Below are 8,399 nucleotides of genomic sequence, written 5' to 3' on the forward strand. Positions count from 1 at the left end.
ACCACAGCTATCCCAAGCTGCTCTCCTAACTCAAGCTAATGCAGCTAGTACTTCTAATGCTCCTGGTTTCCAGAAGAAACCTTTATACCTCGAAAAATATAGAAAAATATCATTTGCCGGTATTCCTGGTGCCCCCCATCCCATATCTTTTGATTTAAGGGATAAAGTGGTGAAGTTTTCTGGAAATAATGCTGTCACTGGTGAAGAACATTTGAGAATTTTCATTGACATGCTCAATGATTATGAAGTTGAACATGAGGACATGGTGATGAAATTATTTGTGCATTCACTCACAGAGGATGCAAGGGATTGGTTCAGGAGGTTGCCTGATGATAGTATTACTTCATGGAGTGATTTGGAGAAATTGTTCAAGGAACAATATGGGGACAATACCAATGCAGGATTCATGTTGAATGAGTTCAACAATATCAAGAAGAATCCAAATGAATCCACATTTGATTTCAATGTGAGATTTCAGAAAGGGATGTACAAACTGTTTCAGTTTATGCGGTTAAATGAAGACGTCTGTCTTACAACCTATTTTAATGCCTTTGATAGCAAAATGGCCTACCAACTGAGAGATAAAGATCCTAAAACTCTGAGGGACTGTCGGGGGCATTCGTATTTCATTGTCAGAGGTGAAATTCTTGGATTTATGGAAGACGAACCACTACGAAAGCATTTGCCAAGGATGTTTTCAGTAATCAAGAACGAAAGTTGGGGGCTCAAAGATGATCAGATACCGTCCTAGTCTCAACCATAAATGATGCCGACTAGGGATTGGCAGATGTTGCTCTAAGGACTCCGTCAGCACCTTCTAAGAAATCAGAGTGTTTGGGTTCCGGGGGGAGTATGGTCGCAAGGCTGAAACTTAAAGGAATTGACGGAAGGGCACCACCAGGAGTGGAGCCTGCGCCTTAATTTGACTCAACATGAGGAAACTTACCAGGTCTAGACATAGTAAGGATTGACAGATTGAGAGCTCTTTCTTGATTCTATGGGTGGTGGTGCATGGTCATTCTTAGTTGGTGGAGCGATTTGTTTGGTTAATTCCATTAACGAATGAGACCTCAGCCTGCTAACTAGCTACGCGAAGGTTCCCCTTCGTGACTAGCTTCTTAGAGGGACTATGGCCTCCTAGGCCATGGAAGTTTGAGGCAATAACAGGTCTGTGATGCCCTTAGATGTTCTGGGTCACAAGCGCACTACACTAATGCAACCAACGAGTTTCTCTCCCTGGCCTGAAAGGTTTGGAAAATCTTTCCAAATTGCATCGTGATGGGGATAGACCATTGCAATTATTGATCTTCAACAAGGAATTCCTAGTAAGCGCGAGTCATCAGCTTGCGTTGACTACGTCCCTACCCTTTGTATACACTGCCCATTGCTCCTACCGATTGAATGATCCAGTGAAGTGTTCAGATTGTGATGACGATGACAGTTCCTGTCGACGATGTCACAAGAAGTTCACTAAACCTTATCATTTAGAGGAAGGAGAAGTCGTAACAAGGTTACCGTAGGTGAACCTATGGTAGGATCATTGTCAGTTCAAGACCCTGAATCATGTAGGGGATGGAGCTCGCCTCCTCCCCGCCCCTGAAATCTTGGTGACATGCAGACACTTGGCCCTATAGCGGTGTGATAGATAGCCAAGCTATGGGTCCAACGCCGTCGAGGTCGAGGGTCACATCGAATGCCCATGATTGAAAGTGTGGATTCCCCGTGGGGTGAAGAAGAGTCACTTGGATGCAATCTAGATGAGGATCAGTGCCTTTGAATGATGTTCGCATTGGAGTGAGAGGTCTCTACTCGGTTGCACTTGAGAGGGGGTCTAGGCCTCATCCCCTATTGAGATTTCATGGTCCGATCGCGTGTGTGGTGCTATGCCAAGGATCCATCATTTCGACAGCTTCAAGTTGGGACTGCCGCAACCCCATATTGCCTTGCCTAGGTGTGTTGACTCATCGCTTGGAGTGTTCTATGTTTAGGATGGGTGCACTCACATGATTTGTAGGGCAGGGGCCCTGTTTGCTGACATGGCTCTCCCATGCATCGCCTCCCGCCTTTGCGAGGTGATGGGGTAGGGACACACTACAACGTTCCTCATCGCACCCATTGGTTGCTCAAGGTTTAGGATGTGTCAACACCCAACACATGGGTGCATCAAGCACCTTAGAAATCCAAAGAACGAAGCGCGAGCCAGCGCCTTGCGCGCTTGGGTTGTCGAAAGACAAAAACAAAACAAAAGCATGACTCTCGGCAACAGATATCTCAGCTCTCACCATGATGAAGAATGTAGCAAAATGTGATACTTAGTGTGAATTGCAGAATCCCGTGAATCATCAAGTCTTTGAACACAAGTTGCGCCCGAGGCCTCGACCAAGGGCACGTCTGCTTGGGTGTCACACTACAAAATTTTTCCCTCCCCAGCGAGGAGCAGAGATGGTTGTCCATGTCTGCAAGTGGTGTGCAGTTGGCTAAAATGAGCATGAGGTCCGTCAATCCATCGCGATGAGCGGTGGCTTGCAAAGGCCGGTGTTGGTTTGTGCCGATCGAATGATTCCTCGCGAGGAACTTTATTCTGGGCTCAACGGCCCACCGCAGTGCGGGCATTGTTGCATCTCTACCACGTCCCCAAGTCAGGCGTGAGTACCCACTGAGTTTAAGCATATCAATAAGCAGAGGAAAAGAAACTTACCAGGATTCCCCTAGTAACGGCAAGCGAACTGAGAAGAGCACAGCATGAAAATTGATGGCCATGCCTGTCGAATTGTAGTCTATAGAAGCATCCTCAGCGACGAACCAGGCCCAAGTCCCCTAGAAAGGGGGCACCGGAGAGGGTGAGAGCCCCATTGGGCCCGAACCCTATCGCACCATGAGGCGCTATCGGCAAGTCGGTTTGTTTGGGAATGCAAGCCTAATCGGGTGGTAAATTCTGTCCAAAGCTAAATATGGGTGAGAGACCGATAGCGAACAAGTACCACGAGGGAAAGATGAAAAGGACTTTGAAAAGAGAGTTTAAGAGTGCTTGAAATTTTTGGGAGGGAAGCGGATGGAGGTTAGTGATGTGCCTCGATCAAATACGGAACGGTGTGAGCCAGTCTACCGCTCGGTTCGGGGGACGTGCCAACACAGGCTATCAGGGCAGCACAAGCATGACCTTCTGGTTGCACAAATACTTCCATCGCGGCAGTCGAGGAGTGAAGTGCGCACCTTTACGGCAGGCTCTCGGGCACCTGTGCCCTCGTGGCGCTGGCCAGTGGGCTTTCCATCTGACCCGTCTTGAAACACGGACCAAGGAGTCTAACATGTGTGCGAGTTGGCAGGTTGGGAAAACCCGCTAGGAACAAGGAAGCTGGCTGGCGAGATCCCCTCTCAGGGGGTGCACTGCCGATCGACCCTGATCTTCTATGAAGAGTTTGAGTGTGAGCACACATGTTGGGACCTGAAAGATGGTGAACTATGCCTAAGCAGGGTGAAGCCAGAGGAAACTCTAGTGGAGGCCCGCCCGCAGTGATACTGATGTGCAAATCATTCGTCTAACTTGGATATACGGGCAAAAGACTATTCGAACCATCTAGTAGATAGTTTCCTCTAAAGTTTCCCTTAGGATAGCTGAAGCTCACGTGCAATTTTTATCAGGTAAAGCAAATGATTAGAGGCATCGGGGGCGTAACACCCTCGACCTATTCTAAAACTTTAAATAGGTAAGTTGGTGTGGCTGCTCTGTTGAGCCGCACCACAGAATTGTGAGCTCTAAGTGGGCCATTTTTGGTAAGTAGAACTAGCAATGCAGGATGAACTAAAAGCTGAGTTACAGTGCCAAATTGTGCGCTAACCCAGATCCCACAAAGGGTGTTGGTTGATTAAGACAGCAGGACGGTGGTCATGGAAGTCGAAATCTGCTAAGGAGTGTGTAACAACTCACCTGCCGAATCAACTAGCCCTAAAAATGGATGGTGTTGAAGCGCGCAACCTATACTCAGTCGTCGGGGCAAGTGCCAAGCTTCGATGAGTAGGAGGACGCGGGGGTTGTTGTGAAACCTTGGGTGTGAGCCTAAGTGGACCGACCGTCGGTGCAGATCTTGGTGGTAGTATCAAATATTCAAATGAGAACTTTGAAGACTGAAGTGGGGAAAGGTTCCATGTGAACAGCACTTGGACATGGGTTAGTCGATCCTAAGAGATGGGGAAACCTTATTTCAAGGGTGCACTTTTCGCGATCATCGAAAGGGAATCGGGTTAATATTCCCAAACTGGGATGTGGCGATGAACGACAATGTTAGGAAATTTGGAGACATCAGCGGGGGCCCCAGGAATAGTTATCTTTTCTTTTTAACAGCCTGCCCACCCTAAAATCAGTTCAACAAAAGATAGGGTCCGGTGCACCTTCGACAGCCCTTGAAAATCTGGAGGACTGAGTACCGTTGAGACCTGGTTGTACTCATAACCGCATTAGGTCTCCAAGGTGAACAACCTCTGGTCAATAGAACAATGTAGGTAAGGGAAGTCGGCAAAATGGATCCGTAACTTTGGGAAAAGGATTGGCTCTAAGGGCTAGGCCTAGGGGTCTACGCCCCAAACTCGTGGGCTGTTGGCAGCCTACCTAAGCTACTCTCGTGGTGAGGGTGGGCCGTCACGTGTTGATCAGGCGATGGACGCAGGACACCCCCTTCAGAGGGCTTTCCCTAGGTGGTGAACAGTCGACTCAGAACTAGTACGGACAAGTGGAATCTGACTTTTTAATTAAAACAAAGCATTGCGATGGTCCCTGCGGATGCTGACGCAATGTGATTTCTGCCCAGTGCTCTGAATGTCAAAGTGAAGAAATTCAACCAAGTGTGGGTAAACGGTGGGAGTAACTATGACTCTCTTAAGGTAGCCAAATGCCTCATCATCTAATTAGTGAAATGCATGAATGGATTAACGAGATTCTCACTATCCCTATCTACTATCTAGCGAAACCATAGCCAAGGGAACGAGCTTGGCGGAATCAACGGGGAAAGAAGACCCTGTTGAGCTTGACTCTAGTCTAACTTTGTGAAATGACTTGAGAGGTGTAGAATAAGTGGGAGCTTTCAGGCGCAAGTGAAATACCACTACTTTTAATGTTATTTTACTTATTCCGTGAGGCAAAGATGGGCCAATGCCCTTTTTTTTGGCCTTAAGGTGCATCTAGGCCTGTCGATCTGGGCGGAAGACATTGTCAGGTGGGGATTTTGGCTAGGGCGGCACATCTGTTAAAAGATAACACAGGTGTCCTAAGATGAGCTCAACGAGAACAGAAATCTCATGTGGAACAAAAGGGTAAAAGCTAATTTGATTTTGATTTTCAGTACGAATACAAACCGTGAAAGCGTGGCCTATCGATCCTTTAGACTTTCAAAATTTGAAGCTAGGGGTGTCAAAAAAGTTACCATAGGGATAATTGGCTTGTGGCAGCCAAGCATTCATAGTGACGTTGCTTTTTGATCCTTCGATGTCGGCTCTTCCTATCATTGTGAAGCAGAATTCACCAAGTGTTGGATTGTTCACCCACCAATAGGGAACGTGAGTTGGGTTTAGACCATCGTGAGACACGTTAGTTTTACCCTACTGATGATCCGCGCCATGATAGTAATTCAACTTAGTACGAGAGGAACCATTGATTCACACATTTGGTCATCGTGCTTGGTTGAAAAGCCAGTGGCACGAAGCTACCATGTGTCGGATTATGATTGAACGCCTCTAAGTCAGAATTCATGCTAGATGCGGCGCATATCTCTCTTCGGCTGCATCATGACCCGCAGTAGGGGTGCTCTTGCACTCCCAGGGTCCCGTGTCATTTCAGGCGAGTGGGGTTTTATAAAATTTCCATGAGGGGGAAAAAAATATCCCGAGTCCCAAATTCTGAGCTGGTGGGGTTTGCGATTTTTGAAAGGGCGAAAAAATATCCCAAGTGCCGAATTCCCCATGGGCGGGGTTTTGTGATTTCCGCGAGTGCGAAAAAGTCTTCCAAGTGCAATTTCCATGTGGGTCGGGTTCACAATTTCTGTGAGGGTGGAAAAATCTTCCATGTCCAAATTTTGAGCAGGCGGGGTTTCGTAATTTCCAAGTGCCAAATTCTGAGCGGGTGGGGTTTGTAAATTCCACGAGGGCAAAAAAATCTTCCAAGTCCAAATTTTGAGTGGGTGGGGTTTGTAAATTTTTGTGAGGACAGAAAAATCTTCCGATTGCAAATTCCAGGTGGGTCCCCGAGTTTTGTAATTTTTGCGAGGGCAGACGACTCATGTATGTGATCCAAAATCGGTCAACTTATTTTTTTGGTTAACGCCCAAAGTTTTGAACTCAAATCGAGTTGCCTACCCCGACTCGAATCACCTCCAAATTTTTCACACAACCCATGTCACCGTGATAGACTTGATTCTAAGTGCCCCGAGTCATGTACGTGGTCCAAAAGAGGTCATCTTTTTTTTTTTTTGGGTTAATGCCCAAAGTATTCAACTTGAACTGTGTCGGCAACCCCGACACGAATCGCCCCAACTACCCAAACCCCGACTCGAATCGCGTCGAGCCTTAACTACCTCCAATTTTTTTGCATGACTCATGTCACCGTGCTCGACATGATTCTAAGTGCACCGAGTCATGTGCATGATCCAAAGGTGGTCAACTCTTTTCTGGGTTAACGCCCAAAGTTTTCAACCCAAATTATGTCGGCAACCCTGACTTGTATCGCATCAAGCCTTAATTGCCTCTAGTTTTTTCGTAGGACTCATGTCACCGTGCTCGACTTGGTGCCCCGAGTGATGTACGTGGTCCAAAAGCGGTTAACTTCTTCCTTCTTTGGTTAAAACCCAAAGATTTCAACCCGAATCGTGTCAGCAACCCCGACTCAAATCGCCTCGAGCCTTAATCACCTATAATTTTTTCGAACCACTCATGTCACCATGCTTGACTTGATTCTATGCGCCCTAAGTCATGTACGTGATCCAAAAGCGACTAACTCTTTTTTTGGCTAATGGCCAAAGTTTTCGAATCGACTCAGCTACCCTGACTTGAATTTCCTCAAGCCTTAATCGCCTCCAATTTTTTTCGCTTGACTCATGTAACGATACTCGCGTTGATTCTGAGTGGCCCGAGTCACTTACGTGATCCAAAACCGGGTAACTTTTTCTTTTTTCTTTTTTTTGTCAAGTCCCAAAGTTTTGAACTTGAATAGAGTCGGATGCCCCGACTCGAGTCCTCTCCAAATTTTTTGCACGACTCATGTCACCATGCTTGACTTGATTCTAAGTACCCTGAGCCGTGTACATGATCAAAAGCGGTTAACTTTTTCTTTTTGGTTAACGCCCAAAGTTTTCAACCCGACCCACCTCGGCAACCTTGACTCAAAGCACCTCAAGCCTTAATGGCCTCCAATGTTTTTGCATGACTCATGCCATCGTCGACTTTTCGCTCGAATGATGTGACCTAGGGCACCTCAATGCTACGTGACCCGAGACCTATGCGCGATCCAAAACCGAGTAACGTTTCTTTTTGAACTCCTAAAATTTCATTCTTTTTTTCCTTACGGGGCCTATCATGATCTCTTTTTATAAAAAAAATTCTAAAATTGGATTGTTTCAGCTACCCTACCTCAAATCTGGCTAGCTAGGCGTAACGCCTCTAGTCGGCTCGGCAATACGTGAACTAAAAATTTTGCGTGATCCAAAAGCGGGTAACTTGTTTTTTTTTTTTTTGTAAAGCCCAAAATTTAGCGCTTTTCACTGTACAGGGCCTCCCGTGATTTTTTTTTCCCCCTTGTCGACCCAGTCGGGTCGCCCGAGGCTGGGGCGATGGACATGGGTTGACCTAGTCGGGTGACCAAGTTGGGTCGACCCAGGCGTGTAATCCTGGCTGGGGACAGCAAGTCGATTCTATAAGTTTGCTTGTCGATTTTGCTAGCCAGGTCGGCTCACCAAGTCATCTAACCATGTTGTCTTTGCCAAATCAAGAATTGACTCTTTAAGTCCGCTCACAGCTCGTCAAGCAGGCTGACCAAGATGACTTACCATCTCACCTCACCAGGTTGCCCCACCAGGTCGCCTCTTCTTTAATACCACTCACCATGTCAGTTCCCCAAGTCATGTTGCCTTAGCAAGTCGACCCCTTAAGTTCGCTCACCAAGTTAGCTCCCTATGTCACCTCACCAAGTCGAATCACCTAGTCATTTTACCACCTTACCCTAGCAAGTGTGCTCGCCAAGTTTCCCCACCGAGTTGCTTCTCTAAGCCCACTCACCATGTCAGCTCACCAAGTTGGTTGTTCAAGTACGTTGACAAGAAAACTCTAACCAAGTTGATTCTTCAAGTGCGTTCATCAAGTCGCCCCACAAAGTACTCTCACCAAGTTGACTCTTTAAGTCCTTTCATCAAGTCACC

General features: G+C 46.9%; 2 non-coding genes and 1 pseudogene across 2 annotated transcripts; all 3 read left to right on the top strand.

The window, feature by feature from the left end:
• Positions 1-339: 339 nt before the first annotated feature.
• LOC149578932 (18S ribosomal RNA) lies at positions 340-1,543 on the top strand (annotated as a pseudogene).
• A 708-nt stretch (positions 1,544-2,251) lies between these two features.
• Positions 2,252-2,405, top strand: LOC149578933 (5.8S ribosomal RNA). Its single transcript, XR_016358179.1, has one exon. It is a non-coding gene; the product is annotated as a 5.8S ribosomal RNA (ribosomal RNA).
• A 224-nt stretch (positions 2,406-2,629) lies between these two features.
• LOC149578934 (25S ribosomal RNA) lies at positions 2,630-5,968 on the top strand. The gene has a single exon (XR_016357931.1). It is a non-coding gene; the product is annotated as a 25S ribosomal RNA (ribosomal RNA).
• The last annotated feature ends 2,431 nt before the right edge of the window (positions 5,969-8,399 follow it).

The sequence above is a fragment of the Cupressus sempervirens genome, chromosome 1 (genome assembly GCF_028749045.1).
Source record: "Cupressus sempervirens isolate cs-2001-9-10 chromosome 1, ASM2874904v1, whole genome shotgun sequence".
Taxonomy (NCBI): Eukaryota; Viridiplantae; Streptophyta; class Pinopsida; order Cupressales; family Cupressaceae; genus Cupressus; species Cupressus sempervirens.